We start from the raw sequence: 20,010 nt of genomic DNA, 5'->3' as shown, positions 1-20,010 counted from the left end.
ATAGTGGGATATTTTGCTCCTATATCCATAATAGGGTTATTCTTATCACATGAAAATACTTCAATATATATGATATGTATTCTTCAGTTTTAAGAGAACAAAAGCTATCTTCAGTTAACACTGCATATGATTCACCAAATGCTTCTTCAGCTGTTACTTCTTCACGAACTTCACCAACGTACAACTTCACTATCTGCTTCTTCAGCAACTTGACCACCTTCACTAACAACACCCACATTGTTATCATCATTCATACCAACATTGCTCTCTTGTGCGCACTTGAGTGTTGGTGTCTTGCACATTAGGAACTAGTTTCTCCACGAATATAGTTTAACGGAATGCCTTGCGACTAAATGGTTATAAATATTTTCACTTCTTTATATCATTTTATATGAAAAATATAGCCATGAATTGCTGCTTAGTGAATATTTGAACGAACCTATTTGGTTAACATTTCTTGCTACATACCATATCTTGATGTTATCTGGAACACTCCAATCCCACAGTGATCGTAGATCTCGACAAAATTCGATGAGATTGTAATTATCATGATCTATCATCAATGTATTCTTCTTGCCATCACAATATCTGAGTCCACAAGCAGTTTTCACTGTTTTAATATACCCAACATAATTGAACTTCACTTGAAAAATACTATCTTCATCCATATTATCAAATTGCCATTATAGTAACAAAAAAGATAAATAATAATGACTAGTCCTTGTATACTTTTTGTAAAGATGACAATGAAATTGTTATACTTTGCCAGCTTGGATGATTTATAAAAAATATTACACATTTCTCAAAAATATGCTAAATTACTACGTCATGAGACCAAAGTTGTTCTAAAAGTAACATAAAATACATCAAGATATTCCAAAATTAACTTACGTTACAACAAAATAACCTAAATTACAATTAGATTAAACAAGTTTTGGATTTATAGTATGTAGCTGTAATACACTGAACTTTTGCAAATTGCGGAGTTCGAGTATGTGGAATGGTGTGTGGATCACTCCTACATGTTCTAAAAGGGTAGAACAAGTGTTCGGATAAGTTAGAGAATGTTTGGAATGCGAGAAGTGGGAAAGTGCATTGAACTGGCGAAAATCAGCCTTTTCTGCTTGCTGTACCGGTACAGCCGCAATGGTGTACCGGTACACAGTGGCAATTCGTGGCAGCAAGGCTATTTTGGTCTTTTCACATCTTGATCCCTATCTTATGGACCCAGCTCGACCCCAGGAGCTCTGTGGATGTTGCTGGAGTGCAGAGGAGTGTTCTACCATCTCTCTCTCTCTCTCTCTCTAGGGTTTTTCTCTCTCTACATCGAATTCGCCGATTTCGCTCGTTTTCGTCGCCGCGCGCGTTCTTCGCTGGTTGCGAGCGTCGCAGCACCTTTGTGCACGTGCAAGAGAGCGTTTTGAAGGGATTTTTGCAGCCCTGGACCAGTAAGGAGCTGGTTGCCAGCTTGAGAAGGTATACGACTTGATTTTTTTCCGTTATCGGCGCTCTATTCGTCGATTTGAGTATCGATTTCAGGATTTTGCTTCCAACTGTTTTAAACTGAGATTTCAGCATGTATATATGAGTTATTTAGCTGAGAATTAACCCTCTTAGATCTGGGATAAGCTACTTGGAAGCTTAATTGGCATAATTAGCCATTTATGAAGCTAATTCGGAACTATACGCGGTTTAATCGCGTAATTGACGTTGTTTTGTATGATCTCTTCGCAGCAGGTCTTTGTGCCTTTTTGAGCTGAACTTGCACTCTTGGAAGCTGGTTTGGAAGCTGCTCTAACCAAGGGTAAGCAGGAATTTCCATTAGAAATTCAATTTCGCAAGAATTGAACCATAGAAGCTTATATACGAGCATTGCGACGCCGTTTCGGTATTGTTCGCAGCAAGATCGCGATCGAGCCTTGGATCGTCTTCGACTGACTTGTGAGGACTCTTGGAGGTTACACTTGAGGTATTACAAGAGCCCAAATAGGGATTTAAGGGGTTACTTTGTACTAAGTGCAAATTAGGCCGAAATCGGACGTTTCGGTCGTCATTTTGACGCGGTGTTGATGCTTGTGTTCAGCAGGATTGGAGCCTTGTGGAGCTGATCCTTGGGACTCCTTTGGACTGTTTGGAGCCTTGAACTAGGTGGGTTTGACCTAACCAGAGCAAGTGAAGCTCCCCTATGTTCTATATGTATTATAGACGCGGTTTAATTATATGCCTATGTGATTGCTAAAGGGCTCGGAATTCGTCATCATGACGTTTATCATATGTGAAATGAGCGTTCATGCATAAAAGTACTCATGCTTTAAGTATTCTTGTTTAGTTCAGTAGAACAATCGGGAGATCAGTTTATTATGTTTCTATGATATAGAGAACATATATACATGAAAGTATTTCTATTCATATTCAATATAGTTGAATGGCTTATGAACAAGTGTAGGATGCACTTTAAAGTAAAGAACAATGACATTCTCTTGACTCTAATATAGAGAACTATGACATGCTCATGACTATGTTGATAGTGCTATACTAGTGGAAAGATTATAATGCTATGTGATTTAGCTTTACCCTTATATGTTTACAATCTAGTGGATACTAGCTTTTGTTACTATTTGTGTATTGACATTCCGATCAGAGGATCGAGGGTTCTGAACTTTGCATGTGAAAATATAAAAATTGAGACATGTGGATAGTGGACTTTGCTTGCTTGCCATCGTGCTCATTCGCACACGCTTGTGAGGGTAGCTCCCTACAAGCCGGCACTCCGGAGTTGGCCTACGCGACAGTTGCTCGCCCGTGCGGGATTGGGTGCCGAAGTGGATTGCCGTGGGGAGTGTATACTACCACGGGGCCATTAGGCGCGGCGCAAGCTGGACTACCTTGAGTAGATCCCTGTGAATGGATGAAAAGTGCTAAAGGAAATTGGACAGTAATGAATGATTACCAGTTACAGTGTACAGTAGTTACTTACACATTTACGCTATGTTCATGCTTATAGTAGTTGCTATCCTTCTATTAATCAGTAGATTCATTACTGTTGAGACTATGATTACATGTTGCTTACATGTTCATTAATTGTTAGCATTGAAAATATATCATGCAAATTACTGCTTTTATTTCCATTTAGTACATCATGAGCCTAGTGGTGTAATTCGCCGAGGCTGGCGGCTTACCCACTGGGAACTATTGTTAATAGTTCTCACGCCCTTTTGGTGGTTGTTTTTACAGAGCCTGTTACAGGAGAGGCTAGGGATCGTGGCAAGGGAGTCGCGCCTAGCTAGGGACTACTAGGAGCATGCTAGTCGATCACCTTGTTACTCGGGCTACGGCCGAGGGTGATGTCCTTTTGTATAGAAAGGCTACCATTGTACCTATTTTTGTATATCTCCTGTTTGGATCTGATGTTTTAGTTGTGATACTCATCTTTTGGTTGAGCTTTTGGATTGTACACTCTTGCCCTTTTGTTGATAGTATTTTGACTTGTACTTTGCTCTGATATCAGGATAGGACTTTCTTTGTTTTACTTCCTATCGACTTGTGTTGCTTGTAGACGCCTTATATACTGCAGGTGTATGGCGGGTCTGTGCACGTGCCGGATATGCTTCCGCTGGTACCCGGGCGTGACAGTAGCATACTCACCTTATTCTTCTACCCCTCGTTGATGAATGGGGATGGAGAAACCCTAGTAATTATGGATTCGAAACTAGCATGAGGGAGTGAGAGGAAGAGGAAAAAGAAGAGAAAAAAAAAGTTCTCATTCCCTCACAGAATATATTGAACTATAGATTAATCATCAGAAGAAAGTGAAAAGTTTACATGAGGCCTCCTCGCAGGATTGCTTTGACGCTGGTTTGGTCCTACTTCAACTAGGGTTAGAGGCCCATCAGGTAGTTAGTTAATAGGATTATAAGAGGGGTGAAAATATCTATTTACCTCATCGACTAACCGGATTAAGTATTTTACTTATGGTTAGCTAAATTTATCTAACGGATCCTAATGGCAGGGGTATATTTAAAAATATTAGGACTTTTGCAGGAATAACATAATAAATTGTAGGAATATATTTATAATTCGCTGTGTTTATTGGGAGTTGCATGCAATTAGCCCTAATATGTAAGTCAATAAACCCATCTCTTCCATTGATGTTACTGATAATATAGTCATTATGTGGCAAATTGTTTGCATAATTTTATAAGATATTAAAGTCTTTTTTTTCAAAAATTTTTTTTTAATTAAGTATGAGCATTGAGACATAAGATGAACCTCCGTTAACTTTTATTGGCTTTTTTATATGTTAGAATAAAAAGTTAAATTTTTTTTAAAAAAAATAGTTAGAGATTATATGCAAGACATATAATTAAAATAGATGCGTTACTGACAATTTCAATTGAACAGAGAACCTGTTAAACTAGTTGACGAAGTTAGAGAGTCAAATTATCAAAATTAAAAATTTATGCATATGTTCGAAAAAGAGCTAAAGGTTAGGGGTATATATACAAGTTTTTCTTAAAGTAAGGAGCAATGCTATGATACACCCGAGAGTAAAGTGTACATCTTATACCCACTCTGTCCAAAGGCTATTAATTTTTTATTTATCACATCTACTTTTTTAATTTTTACTAAAAATTATTTAAATTTTTATTAACGCTAAAATAAAAAGTGTAAGATTTATACCCATTTTCGAATGTACATAGAATCTATAATCTATAATATGCATAATATATATATACGTGTGTGTGTGTGTGTGTAGAGCTACTATGCTATCGGGAGCATAGAGAATTTGATACTTCCGACTTTTTGACCCTTGGATTAAGAATTGTACGGTTCGGCTGATTGCAGTCCCCCTAGGGTTGAGTGGTACCCTTAGGGTTGAGTGGTCCCCATAGGGTAATAGTATTAATCCAAAAGTTACAAATGATCAAAGGGGTTGATCTAAGGGCCAAAAAGTCGGAAGCACCAAATCCTCTATGCTTTCGATAGTATAGTAGCTCTAGACACACACACACACTCTCTCTCTCTCTCTCTCGATATATATATATATATATATATATATATATATATATATATATATAGGCTGGGGCTGCTATAATCTTATGAGTATAGAGTTCCTTGTACTCATAAGTTTTTAGCCTTCGGATGAAAAANTATATATATATATATATATATATATATATATATATATATATCTCTCTCTCTCTCTCATCTCGATCTTATGAACATTTTCATAATGGGTTCACTATGAACACACAAACATCGGGAACCTACCTCTCTACACTCCAACTCTACTACCACCATCCACCACAACCTTTTTAATCAAGAGAAAACTTTAGAAATCAGTTTATAAACATATTTGTTAAAACAAACTTTTGTTGAATAAGTGACAAAAATCTTTGCAACTAATTCTTGCTTTATTTATTTTTGATATCTCTTATTTCCTAATCTACCTCGGACACTCAGCTCCGCACGCTAACGTGACAGGATCTTCGTTCTAACGGGGAGGTGCATGCTCCGCGGCCGTTAGTGAGGATCGCTATGTTGCTGGAAGCAGGTGGGGCAGCCGTGCCGAAGTCCCACCGCGTTCTTGCTTGGCAGTGTCGAAAAGTCTCTAGGTCGTTTTGTCACTTCTTCTCTCTTTTCCCCTCTTCGAGTCCGATCCCAAAGACATACAGTGATAACAGGATTGGGTCGGTGAGTGGGATCATTTATCCTCTCGTTTTCTTCCCAAGGTTGCCCTTCTGGTGGAAGGGCTCCATCTGGCAACCCCGACCAACTCAGGGCTCCACGCTGGAAAGCTGACCTGGTTTAGACCTGGATTAGGTCCATTCCGGTTTTTATTTTATTCTTTTCACATTGTTTTTATTTTACTTGGCCCAAGTGCGCGCGGCGGCGGGCCGGGCCGAGCACGAGCACGGCACGCGCGCACGCACATAAATCTGCTCTCGAGGTGAGAGTAGTGAAGGGTTCATTATTGTTACTCTTATTTCATCTTATATTTGGTCTCGTTCACTCCCAGAGAAAGGTTACACCCTGATTTGTGGTGTACTTTTCTCTGGTTTCGAACCCGAGGGTCCGTTCCGGGTAACTGTCACCCGACGGGTGTTTCAGGTTTCCGGTTTAACTTCAAAATTTTGTATACTCGTATATTTCTTCAAAATTTAGTGAACAAAATTTAGTTTTATGATTGTAAGGGGGTGTACTAAATTTTGAAGTTTTTACTTTTGACTTTAAGTTTTTTTTTTTTATTGAGTTTTCCTACGACCTAGAGAATATGGTGCATAAGCCGCTTCCATGGAAAGCCCAAACTTGGAAGTGAATCACGAACAGATACATGTAGGCTCCTGTGTTACCACCTGAAGCGGAACTTGGTTCCGGCCACTTAGCCTAAAGGTGTTTGGCGTGTGTACCATGTCGATACATCCAAGATTCGCCCACTCGCGATAATGCCGGTACGCGATCATAGCAAAGTACACACAAAATCCCTTGGCGGGAGAAGGGTATCAACGCCGGAGTGTTGAGGTGTGTGTATCATCCAGGAGTCTTCCCACAGACATTCCAGTGTGGGACGGAGTACCCAGAGCCTTGGTAAGTCCCGATTTCGGGAAGGATAGGTGAACGTCTTTACTCGTGACAGCGGTATCCCTACTCCTATGTTTTTGTCACGAGGAGTGTCGATGGACAAGCTGAACAAAGATGGGTAACTTGGACGTTGTCCAACCCAACGGCAGCGGCCATTGAAAGTAACACCCGAGTCGGGGTAGGGGGAGCTGCTAAGATCCTAGTGTCAGGATCTGTTAGGGAACCACTCGACTAGTCGGTCTAAGAAACGTCTAGAGTGTTTAAGGTTTCGTTAATGTAAGAGGAAGTATAAGACAGCTTACTTGAATACAGAGTGAAAGTATTTAGATAAGTAGAATCAGAGGTGTAAGAGAACCCGTGTAAATAGTTAACGTCTAGATGTTAGTGTTACTTATGTGTGATCACGATTTCCAGCGAGGTAGTCACCGTTTAGTATTTCTTTAAGAGAATAGGTGAATCGGAGAAAATGTCACCATAGATTACGATATTCAAGTCTAAGGTATCATGAAGATCGTTAGTTTCTAACAAACCAACTGAAGGTTCTTTGTCGACGAGGAGGATCCTCTTTTTATTTAGGTCATCATCTGAAATGTAGTCGACATAGTGATTAGGTTAAACGTAGTGATATAGGAAGATCATGACGTCCTTTCAGTGACATTACATTAGGTATTCTATATCAAGGGAAATCTATGGAGTTTTGAGAAAGATTTCATAAGGTTACTAGAGATAAGCCTAATACCCATATAGAAGAGTTAGACAAATGTCGTATTCGGTATAGTCCAGATCATATCAGATGATCTATAGGGTTTCTAGGATATTAGACACGTATAGATAAGACTGGTTAACCTAGTGGAGATAAGAAGAATTCTACATGTGATCTTAGTATTCCACAGTGATGTCCAAATTGTAGTTTTATAGGTTTGAAGAAGTTATTGACAAGTGATATCACACTAACCGAGTATTGTTAAAGAAAACTAAGAGATTACTAGAAGTATAACTCTTAATGTAGACGAACGGGTTCTAGAAAGTATAGTTTTAAGAGTAAGTCATTAAAGAAGTGTAGTACATAGTGTAAATATAACCATGGTTTTTAGTTTTATAGTAGTTGTATATTTGTGTCCTAGTGTTAGACATGTAGTATAAGGAAACTTATATGTGTAAGTAGTCTGTACAAATGTACTTTAGGTAAACTATGTTGATTTCTTAGTTTAAAGTTCACGGTGACGAATCCTCGAACAAATTCAGGTATATTTCTAGAGCAGTTAAACGTGTGAAATAAAAATACAGGTCTTTGATGTTTAGGAAGTCCAACGAAGTATATCTAGAGGAGTAGATTTAGTGGTAAGTCTTTTCGACAGAATTGTAGGTAGACTACGTGTTAGTTTGACACCTGTCTTCGATTCCGGTTGTTATAGGACTATCTCCATTAAGATCGTTGTCCACGTATGTGTAGTTTTATTAGATGTGGACCGAAGACACGTTTTGGAACTCGGTGATCAGATCGGAATATGAATAGATGTCTTGGTAGTCCAGAGTTGAAGAAGAATTTCTAGGTAGATGTCGGATGTCCGAATGTAGGATATCCATTTAGACGATTAAGGGTTCATACTAAGACATCTTATCTAACGTAGAGTTCTAATTATCGGAGAAAGGTTTTCCTACGTAGATGTCTGAAGTATCGAACCAGTTTCCATCTTCCTCATAGAAGTTGATCATCCTGTGTTTTGAGTTGACCTCATCCAGATAGATGAGATCAGGATTTTCCTTTCTATAGGAGTTTTATGTGACGTAGAGATCGAAGTTATTACCATAATAATCTTTAGAGTGAATAGAGTCTTAAGTGGTGATCTTTAGACAACCACAATGATAGATTTCGTTTCGGATATTTTTGACATAGATGTCAGAATCCTGGTTAGAAGGAAAAGAACAAGAGTCCATAGAATTGAAATCGATCCGTGGGGGTGTGAAATTTTATTAAGTTTAATCCGAAGGATGGAAAGGTTTCGAGTATTCCTCTTTATAATCTTAAGAACACCCCTTAGGATAAATTTTAGTGTGTACGTCTTTAGTTTCGAAGGGGGGTGTTCAAGAGCCCACGTGGACTTGATTATTAGTAGCTTAAATGGTATAGGTAGTTTCAAGATAAAAACGCAAGTCGTTGAGGTAATCTAACTCCACATATTCCACGTCAGTGAACTACATGTTAAGGTTTAAGAACTGTCTTTTATCAGTAGAGTAAACTTCATATAAGTGGAGGAGCTAGTCTAGAGTTTTAGAACTAAAAGAATAGATTAACTAAAAGTTGAAGTCGAAATATTTAAAATTTAGACGAGTTTTGGAGTAGAAAACAGAACTAGTTTATTTGTATTGTTATGAAGCTTACTAGTAGATACTTTCAGTGTTTTATAAATAAAGGTGGAGATCATCCAGATCAAGATATGACACATGTCCTTAAGCTATTTTTGGTGTACTTGGTGCAGTGTAGACCGTAGATGCGTGTGGACATGTGTTGTCACAACCCGACACAGGAGATATTAGCAACAAAATATTTGCAAGAGGTATACACAGATGCGAGAGAAATAAAGCTATCTATTACATCGCATTTTCACATTTAAATTCTTTAAACTTCTCATTTACATACAAATTGACATCTCCTTTATATACAAAAGGATATCTCACATATACGCCATTATTTCATCTCAAAATCTCTCACAAAGGGTTATGCATTTCTTTTCTTTTCTTGCTATGCATAGGGGTAGTAATCTAGTCCCGGTGGTCCACACTATCTAGGGCTCAACGCCCAAGCCACGTCCTCGATGAATGCGCTCGCGCTTGGCTTTGGAAAACAGGGTGTGAAAACCAAACAAAGTTCCCAGTGGGTTTGGCTGCCAACCCCTCCAATTTTTTCACTAGGTCTAAGAAGGCATAGAGACAATAGAAAGGTCAATATGATAAGGAAGATAGAAACAATAAGCCCAACATGCACATATACATCTATATCATGCTTCAAATGTATCACTATGCCTTTACCAAATATGTCAAGATTCTACTATATCTTTAACAATGTTAACTATCAATGTTCTAATGCATCACTATATGAAATGCCATGAACATGCCTTGATCCAAATCCAAGCAGTTCGCCGCCGGTTGGTCGAACCGCACTCGCCTGTCAACACGTGACTCGTCCGCCTGGAGCGCATCGTCATGCCTCTCTCTCCTGTCTTAATCTCACTGTGATACAACTCCGGAGCTCACAGGAATAGGAGGCGTGACCTCAACAAACCTCTGCCCTACCCATAGGTATCGGGCCGCTCTCCCACACAGCTGACTACGCCTATCCACATGACCCCAAGCTCTACAGTCCACAAATGGTCGAGGCACGGATCGTCTTCAAGTAATATCCGCCATCGTCGTCGTTCACGACACACTCTGCCGAGCAATACATATCTCTTTCGGCTCCTAAGAACCTAGTGAGAGCCACTAGCACTACAAGTGATCCATGACCTACTTTAGACCTAGCAACGCTCAAGTGCTACTGCCAACACACTCTCTAGGCTGAACCAAATTCGCACTCCACGAGTACCTATACTCGAGCGTCTTACGCCTTTCCATTTTAAATCAAGCACTAGGCAACCTTGCCTATGCTCACAAGTACGTGAGCACAATTTCCCCCACCTTGGTTGTCACGTCCCGGATTACTCGTTCCTCGGGCTCGCTAACAGACCCGCCGTATACATAGGTAATTCCTCTGTATACGAAGCGAAAAAGTAGTACCTGTAATCATACAATACCACAAACAGTAGTATAGAGCAGCTAGAAAAATAAACCAAATATATAAACTGTGGTTCAATACATACATGTCATCCAGGTATATAAACACTCGCTCTGGCGAGATATAATAACTGTATGTAAAGACCCAAAAACTACAACTACCTGTAGCTGGAGCTCCTCTAGCTCTGCGACTCGACTAGAAGGGCTCTAACTCGCGACACCTTTGCCACAATCAAGATCAGCAACAGCAGCAGCCGAAGGCGACGGCTTTGCAAAACAGTGGTAACAACAAGGTGTGAGAACTACTGTAAAAACAAGTAGTCCTCAGTGGGTACCGCCCTCAAACTCATCGGTCCACCCACTAAGTCTACAGGGATAAGCAGGAATAGTAAAGAAAGCTGGAACAAATATACAGCTAAATATCGCTATACTATCATGCTTTAACTCTAACCCTCTGTAGTACAATGTCAACACAGACCCAATCTCAAATAAGGACTGTAATCATACCCGTCCCTGGGACGTGAACACACCCATCCCGCCTGGTCGCAACTATACAGCTACCTCCACACTAACCAGTTCGTAGAGAGCAAGTCCAACCTGCACGAACGACACAAACGCAAACGCACTAAGCCCGACTCCGGTGGCACTCGTGGGCGCTACCCAACCGAGTATGCAAACGTATCTCTGTCGAGCTCAATTAGGCTCTAACAAACCAAAGTCAAGTAGCTAGGGTCAAAACAGGTCTAGAAACGAAACCCACGTGCCCTCGGCACAATCTGAGACCAAAAATCTGGGTCCACCGTCCACCCCGACGGCACCCGACAACCCGAAACAGCCTAGACTCTGCTATAAAATAAGCTCGGCATCCTAGGACAAGCGTAAATGCATTCTAAACTACCCCGGGTATCCATCGCGCTGAAACAGCAGTGATACACTCAAACCACGGCTCCTAGAGCTAAATCAAGTAGTAGAATCATATGACAGGTCGAATCGCTGGTTTTCTCCTAAGTCAAGTTCCAAGTCCAACATGTATATTCAACTAATTACTATTCATGCTCCAAATTCAGATTTCCTATATTATACCAATCGATGAATTTGAGCTACAACATGATATTCTGAAGTCGAAACTATACATGTTACTGTACATATACTTAGGAGCAAAACCAATGATAAACCCACCTCTAGAGCAATTCCCTGGCAGCAAGAAGGTCACAAATGCTGGTAGCCTTAGCCGAGATCACCCACAACCAGCAACAAAGCTACTCAAAGGATCTACACCCAAAATCCATCAAAATCCATCAATTCACCAAATTTCAACACTTAAGCTTACATTGTCTCAACTCCAATATCAAAATTCACCTAATAATCTCCAATTCAGGTGAGGCAAGTTTCAAATCCAGTGAATAATGATGGAGTATCAACCTCAGGTCCAAAATCCCACTCCTTCCAAGAATAGCATCAAGAATACCCAAGAAAACAGATTTTTAGATCAAAGTCACCAGCAGTCCAGAAAAATATAGAATCGACCAAGCTAACCTCAACCAAAATCTAAAATTCTGGGCTTCGTGGATTCCTCTGGAAGTTTAGAATCCAGCAAACCAAGTTTCACCGCAATCCGACCTTCCTACGTCGCACACGAGCCAAAACACCAAAATCGTCGCTGAAAAACTACAGGATCAGCACTCCACCACCTTCCAATTGAAAGATTGGGTGCAAATTGAGGAAATTCGAGGAGTGGAGGAGAAATCAGAGGTGCTACTGTAAAGAGAGAGTGAAAAGAGCTCACCAGGGTCACTCTCCACCTATTTATAGGGTGCTGGAATGGTAGAATAAGCCCCAAGAATAGATGCTGCAATCTGGTGTCTCTGCAGACTCGGGCACTTCCGGGTGCCCGGACCCACATTATGGGCGCCCGAATCCTCCAGGCTACACAAAGCTTCCTCCTCGAACTCTCCGCTCGCGGTGTGCTGCGCCCATAACCAGCTCCGGCGGACCTCACCTACCATCAGCCACGTGTCAGCGCAAACGATACTCACGAGGTGAACTTTCGAACCCACATCCGGGCGCCCGAAATATGGACCCGAATTGGCTTCCAGTTCTGCTCAGTTCTGCACTCAACTTCTGGGCGACCCAAAGCCAGTTCTAGGCGCCCGAATCTGGCAAAACTCTAATTTTTCTAATTTAAGTGTGCCGAGTCCATTTCTGCATCTATTTCGTGCAGAAACGACTCCGACTCAGTCCGACACTCACCAGATGTGTCGACCAGTCACCAACATTGAAGCCAATCCTATCCAAAGCTCAGAAGCACTACATTGGTTGAGGTACTACAAGACCAACTCGCCAGAATTTGGCGACCGTCAAACTATTCTCACCATAGTGATCCACTATCACCACTCGGTCCACCGGATCAAAACCGGAACTCTGGGCTACTAAGGCACCCTCAAATATCATGACTCGACTCTCGCATTCAGCTATTCACATTGCCTAGAGAGTCAGTCCATGTGAGATATTGAACTCGATGGAATTTGGCTAACTTTGGCCAAATGGACCAAAGTGAGCAATTGAACGGTTTGGACACGTTCCATTCGGCATTCCAACAAGTTTGGAAGAGCAAAAATGAGTTCCAAAGGTGTTGGAATGGTTTTGACATCGATCGGCGTGAGGTAGAGCTGAAGCGAGGTGAAAAATAGCTTTCTGGAGCTGTTGTACCGGTGCAAGGGTGATGGTTGTACCGGTACAACCATCAATGTTTCTCGGGTTTGAGGGTTCCAGGTGTTGTACCGGTACAAGGCCTTCTTGTACCGGTACAAACCCGTCGAAACCGAGAAACCGAGCGCTCGGGTTGCACTCGGGTTCGGCTGTCACCCAGGCCTTGTACCGGTACAAGGACCCGTGTACCGGTACAAGGGACCCGAAACAGCAGGTCTGGTCGAAAATTTAGAAAATAGAGGGGCTTTTTGGGATTTTGTTACATTAGAGGGTTATAACACCTCTCTCAGCCTCTCTCTCTCTCACTCTCAGCCTCTCTCGCTCCCTCTCACCTAGCTCTCTCTCTCTCTAACCGAAAAGAAAGAGAAGAAGAAGAAAAGAAGGAGAGAAAGAAAGAGAAGAAGAAGGAAAGGAAGGAGAAGATCAAGGAGAAGAAGAAGAAGCTTCTCACCCTCCTCTTCCTCAAGCTAGGGCTTGCTTGGGAGCAAATCCTAAAGGTAAGCCTCAACCCTAATATGAGATTCTAGGATTTTGGGAGCTTTTTGTTGGTTTTAATGGATCGAATGGAACCTAATGAGTTTAGAGGACATGGATTTAGCTCACAATGAAGCTAGAAACCATGATTTTCCATGGGTGCTAAACCTAGGGTTAGATTTTGGGGTTTTTGGGAATATAGGGTTTTGATCTATTTTGATGGGTCGGAAATCTAATTATTATGTTCCCGAACGCGTAGGCGAAGACGGTTCGTCGATCCGACGAGCGAGCGCGGAGATATCGCCGATTTGGTCGCTCTACGGTTCGTTTTGACCCAGGTGTTGAAGCGGCGCACGTGGATCGCGACGCCGAGTTTCTTAGCTTTCCGGCACTACCACAAGGTGGGTGGTGACCTTCCCGAAGCCGCGGGGCTACTTTCTATGTCTAAGTTTAATATTGATCTAATTGCATTTTTGCTCAAGTTCATATAGGGTTAGAAGATGATTGTTGTTGCTTATATTTGCATGCTAGTATATATATATATATCTTGTTGATTGATCCATGATCTAGTATGCATGAAAACCTAGACCCTATATGAGATGATTAAAGTTTCTGCTACTAAAGAACTAGTATGATGTAACTAGTGTTGAAAATGAGTCAAAATGGCAAGTGGCAAGTGGCATCTAACATAGAAAACTATGACGAGTGGCATATGATTGTTGATAGCTTATGACATGAGAACCCTAGTGTAGTTGAAACACTGAGATTGGGTATTAGAACGCCATGATTCTATGATGAGATTACCCTCAGAGGATAGGTTGTTGTTGATCGTGAGTGATCGTGCTCACATAGCCTGTCTGCGCTTGGAGGGGTCGCTCCCCACAAGCTGTGCACTCCGGAGGTTGGTCACTAGAGGGACAGTCAGTGTGCTGTCTGGACGGTCTGTGTGCTGTCCGCAGGCGGTCTCGGGAGTAGTTCAATGAGACTTTCCCTATGAGACTTACACGTGAGTTATGCTTGTGAACCTCGAGTTCATTCTAAAATTGGGTAACCTATTGAGTCACACTCATTACTTGTTGTTTATAGTAGCTTTCCTATGGTTGTTCACATTACCTTACTTGTTGTTGTTGTTGTTCATAGCAGCTTTCTACACAGCTTTATTTATCGTTCATGCATGCATGATATCAGATTGAGGCATAGCTAGATATTCATGATTCTACCTACTTGCTTACGTTTCCTTACTTGCTCAGTTATCATATTTGCTTTTAGCTAGTTTAGCTTTGTTTATATATTGCATATATATCTCTCTATGCCTGCTTCGACCTAGTGGGTAGATCGGTGGAGTCGGCGGCCGAACCTACTGGGAACTATTCATAGTTCTCACACCCTTTGTTGTAGGTGCTAGTTCGAGTGTCCCGACCGAGCGGGAGGATCGCGGCAAGGGCTTAGCGCCCTAGTGGTATCAGTTGATAGTTTACTTTCCTACTTGCATTAGCTCCACCCTGTTTTTATATTTTGAGAGTAGATGTTGTATAGGGTGAGGTTTTGGAGAGTATTTGATGTATTTACATTTTGGAAAAGATTGGAAACAATGTATGAAGGTTTAAATGAAGTTGAATGCAAGTTGTATTTAAATACTTCAAGTTTATGGTTCAAATAGTTAAGTTTCTCTCTTTTGTATACTTGTATGCCTTTACTAGTATCGCTTGCTCTTGATGATTTTAACACTGTTTGTGTTATCGTTATTTGATTGTGTATGAATCCAAGTTGTTTTCCTGGGGACTTGTTGTACACAATCTCGTTGGTTAGCCTTGGGCGGACAGGGGAGACTCTGTCCGTTCGGCCTCATGCCCGCCGCCCTCGAACCGGACCAAATAGGTACCGTTTTCGGGTCGTGCGGTCGGGGGCGTGACCGTCCACCATTGCTATCCCTACCTCGAGCCTATCCTCGTGTTTGAGTTAAAAAAAAATAAAAAAAAGAGAGGAAGAAGAAAAGGGGGAAAGATGTAAAATTTGAAAAAAAAAAAAAATCCCACTTCCTATTTCAAAAAAAAGGAAGGAAAGAAAAGATACTAAAAAAAAAAGAAAAAAAATTTCATATCTTAATCAAGGTACCATTCCTTTTCAAATTCTTTTTTTGAATAGTTTCTAAAAAAAAAGTATAAGCCATTAGAGGCTTAATATAAGGAGGCCTCTGAAAAATAAAAAAAAGAGAGAGAGAAGAACCGAAAAGAGAAGAAAAAAAAGAGAAGAACAGAAAGAAGAGGAAGAAAGAAGGAAAAAAAAAGGTAAAAAAAAAAGAAGAGAGTTTATATACTCTCTCTCTTTCTCTCTCTCTCTCGTGTACATATACCAAGGGGGGAGCCCCCCTTTTTGGTCTTGCTGGCAGAGGGGGTGCCATGTGCACCCCCCCTTCCTTGTCCGTACCGCAGCAAAAGAAAAAAAGGACTTTGGCTCTTGAATTCAGCTACGACTTCGATAACGACAATCACAACGACTTCTATAACGATAGGAGATACGCATGCATATGCATAGCGTAAGTGCGTTTTTTTGTGAATTTGATCAACCCGACCATCTTCGTGATAGGTTTCGAACCGATCAAATTTGATATTAAATCGTTGCTTCCGTCGCGCGTATGCATCGCTAATCTCTAAACCGTGCGTTCTTTTTTGTCAATTTGATCAACCCGACCATCTTCGTGATCGGTTTCGAACCGATCAAATTTGACATTAAATCGTCACTTCCGTCGTATGCATTGCTAATCTCTAAACCGTGTGGCAATCTTCGTGATAGGCTCGACATGGTCAAAATGATTGATCGAACCGGATATTTTACTACATAAACCGTGCGGCTATCTTCGCAATAGGCTCGACATGGTCAAAATAGGTGATCGAGCTCTGTTTATTTCGATACGTAAACCGTGCGGCCATCTTCGCGATAGGCTCGACATGGTCAAAAGAATTAATCGAGCGGCCATCTTCGTGATAGGCTCGACACGATTAAACTCCGCGTACTTGAACAAAACGCGACAAAAAAAATATAACAATAAGAATGATAATAAAAAAATGGACGGGTTCTGTTTTGAGTCATCATCTTCGTTCGATTCGATTGTATTGCTCGACGTGACCAATTTCGTATATATTTCTTAAAAAAAAAAGAGACGAAATTTCTTATATTTGGACAAAAAAAAAATTTAAAAAAAGAGAAAAGGAGGACACCCCTCCCTTTTTCTCTCTCTCGGTTCGTACAGAGAGAGAAAGAGAGTTGGGTTTCCAACCCTCTCTCTGGCAGTCAAACCAACAAAGAAAAAAAAAAAGAACAAACAAAAAAAAAGAGAGAGAAAAGAAAAAAAAAAAGGTAATAGAGGGCAACCCCTCTCTCTCTCTCGGTTTCATACAGAGAGAGAGGGATTTGGCAGTCAAAAAAAAAAGAAAAAAAGAAAAAAGAAGAACCAACAAAAAAAAAGAAAAGAAAAGAAAAGAAAAGAAACAATAAAAAAAAAAGAAGAGGCACCCCCTCCCTCTCTCTCTCTTTCTCAATTTCGTACACACAGAGACAAAGAGAGAGGGAGTCGGATCTCTCTCTCTCTCTCTGACAGTCAACACAAAAAAAGAAAAGAAAAGAAAAGAAAAGAAAAGAAAAAAATACAAAAAAGAAAAGAAAAAAAAAGTTGTTCCTTCTCTCAGTTAAAAAAATAAGAAAGAACAAAAAAAAAATGTTGATGAAATAAATTTGAGCTATTTATTTATGGGCTCAATGAATAAACTTTTTTTTAAAAAAAGAGGCACCAAGCCCACATGCAAATTCGGGTCCACAACCTGTAGAGCCCGAAATCCAGTCCATATGCAGATTTGGATTCAAAATCAATAAAAAATCCAGCCCACATACAGATTCGGGCCCAGAATATTAAAGCCCGAAACCCGTCTCAGCCCACATGCAGAGTTGGACCCAGAACATATAAAATCCAAGATTTATCTCAATCCATCTGCAGATTTGAGTCCAAGGCCCAAAACATGTAAAGTCCAAAACCAATCCAAGTCCATATGCAGACTCGGGTCCAAGGTCCAGAAAATGTAAAGCTCGAAACTAATCTCAACCCACATGCAGATTTAGATCCAAAACCAATAAAAATCCATATGAATAAATTTCTCAACCAAAAATCCAAAGCCCACAAATAAAATCCCAAAAATCCAAACTCCACAAATAAAGATCCAAAATCCAAAGTCCACAAATAAAGATCCAAAACCCAAAGATCCAAAATCCAAAGTCCATAAATAAAACCCAACCATATTTACTAAACCTATGTCATCCAAATACCTCCAACCCAAACCGAATTCATGGGCTTTCCAAATGGGCCCTTTATTTTGAATTAATTCTATGAATTAATTTTCTGGGCTTTCCAAATGACCTCTTATCATAAATTAATTCTACGAATTAATTTCATGGGTTTGCAAAATAGGCCTCCTTATGATGAATTAATTTTATGGACTTTCCAAATGGGACCCTTATTATGAATTAATTCTATGAATTAATTTCTTGGGCTTTCCAAATGGACCCCTTATCATGAATTAATTCGACAAATTAATTTCATGGGTCTGCCAAATAGGCCCCTATCACGAATTAATTCTATGAATTAATTTCATGGGCCTTCCTTATCATAAATTAATTTCATGAACTAACGGGCCTTCCAAATGGCTCCTTATCATAAATTAATTTTATAAACCTAATTCAATGGACTCTCCAAATGGTCCCTATCATGAATTAATTTCATCAATTAATTTAATGGACTTTACAAATGGGCTCCTAGCACGAATTAATTTCATGAATCAGTTTCATGAACATCTCGATTTCAATCGACCGAAAAGTTGCTAAACCCAAATTCAAATGACTGAAAAGTCGTTACACTAAACCGAAATTCAAACGACTGAAATGTCGTTAAACTAAACCCAAATTCAAACGACCGAAACGTCGTTAAACTAAACCCAGATTCAAACGACCAAAAAGTCGTTAAACTAAACCCAAATTCAATCAACCGAAAAGTCGGTAAACTAAACCCAAATTCAAACGACCGAAACGTCGTTAAACTAAACCGAAATTCAAACGACCGAAACGTCGTTAAACTAAATCAAAATTCAAACGACCGAAACGTCGCTAAACTAAACCCAAATTCAAACAACCGAAAAGTCGTTAAACTAAACTCAAATTCAAACGACCGAAACGTCGTTAAACTAAACCCAAATTCAAACGACCTAAAAGTCGTTAAACTAAACCCAAATTCAAACGACCGAAAAGTCGTTAAACTAAACCCAAGTTCAAACAACCGTAAAGTCGTTAAACTAAATCCAATCCAAACGACTGTAAAGTCGTTAAACTAAATCCAATCCAAACGACTGTAAAGTCGTTAAACCAAACTTAAACCGACCGCCATGTCATTAAACTGAGCATCAAAACTTCAATCGACCACCAAGTCGCTAAATTGAGTATCTAATCTTATAAAATTTATGCATAGTGGGGGTATGCCCCTGCTTAAGCCATGTACATGGCAAATCATATTAATAAAATTTTATTTGCCTGTTTTGTCTCTTTTATTATCAGCATTTATATTTGGTTTTTTAATCGAGGGTTCCTTAACACCGAAAGTGTGGGGTAATTAACAGTAGATTCTTGAGTATGTTGGAAGCTGTCACGCCCCAATCCACGCCAATTTCGTCGGGTTCGGGTCACGTCCACAGACGCCGAACGGACAGAGCCTCCCTTGTCCGCCGAAGGCTCTAACAACAAGTATAATAAAGCAATCAAACAATGAGATTAGCAATTGTACAAGGCTTGCACAAAGGCAAGCAACAACGGAAGCAAAAGCTCTAACTAAAACATACAACCATACGAGAAATTTGATTAATTTAAACCAAATACAAGTATACTAAAACTATTACATTCATCTTTCATTAACCCATCATATCTTTTTACATTTAGCCATTCCACCAAAATACAAGATTGTTTCCAACATTAGAGCTTTAGTTCAACAAAATAAAGTTGATACATGTATACTAAAAATGGAATGACTACAAAATGAAAGAAGTCTCGGTGGCCGCTATCTACGGCGCTAAACCCTTGCCTCGGTCCTCCGCCACCCCGCTCGCACTAGGACCTGTAGGGTTAGAGGTGTGAGAACTACAACGAAGTTCCCAGTGGGTTCGGCAACCGACCTCGCCGACTTACCCACTAGGTCTATCCAGGCATAAGTATTTCAATGGAAAGAAAGTAACCAATCCTAATGCAACTAATACTATGCCTGCAAGAAAGAAGTCAACAGATATATATATATATTCAATGCGATAATGGAAATGCATGCATGCTCAAATCATAAATAAGCTTTCGCTCATACCCAATCTTACCGGTTAACCTTGTTAACCCCAATAACTCATAACCCAAATCCCTTTTTACCGGGGAGGCTCCAAGCACTACCGACCCAAG

The 20,010-nt window shown here is 40.3% G+C and overlaps 1 long non-coding RNA gene across 1 annotated transcript; it reads left to right on the top strand.

Moving 5' to 3' along the window:
- LOC109725174 lies at positions 1,236-3,270 on the top strand. Its single transcript, XR_002220207.1, has 5 exons — positions 1,236-1,476; positions 1,735-1,804; positions 1,902-1,969; positions 2,087-2,148; positions 3,235-3,270. It is a non-coding gene; the product is annotated as an uncharacterized LOC109725174 (long non-coding RNA).

Source organism: Ananas comosus, linkage group 19, assembly GCF_001540865.1.
Source record: "Ananas comosus cultivar F153 linkage group 19, ASM154086v1, whole genome shotgun sequence".
Classification (NCBI taxonomy): Eukaryota; Viridiplantae; Streptophyta; class Magnoliopsida; order Poales; family Bromeliaceae; genus Ananas; species Ananas comosus.
Note: the sequence above shows the minus strand (reverse complement) of the source record. Positions and strands in the feature narration are given on the sequence as shown.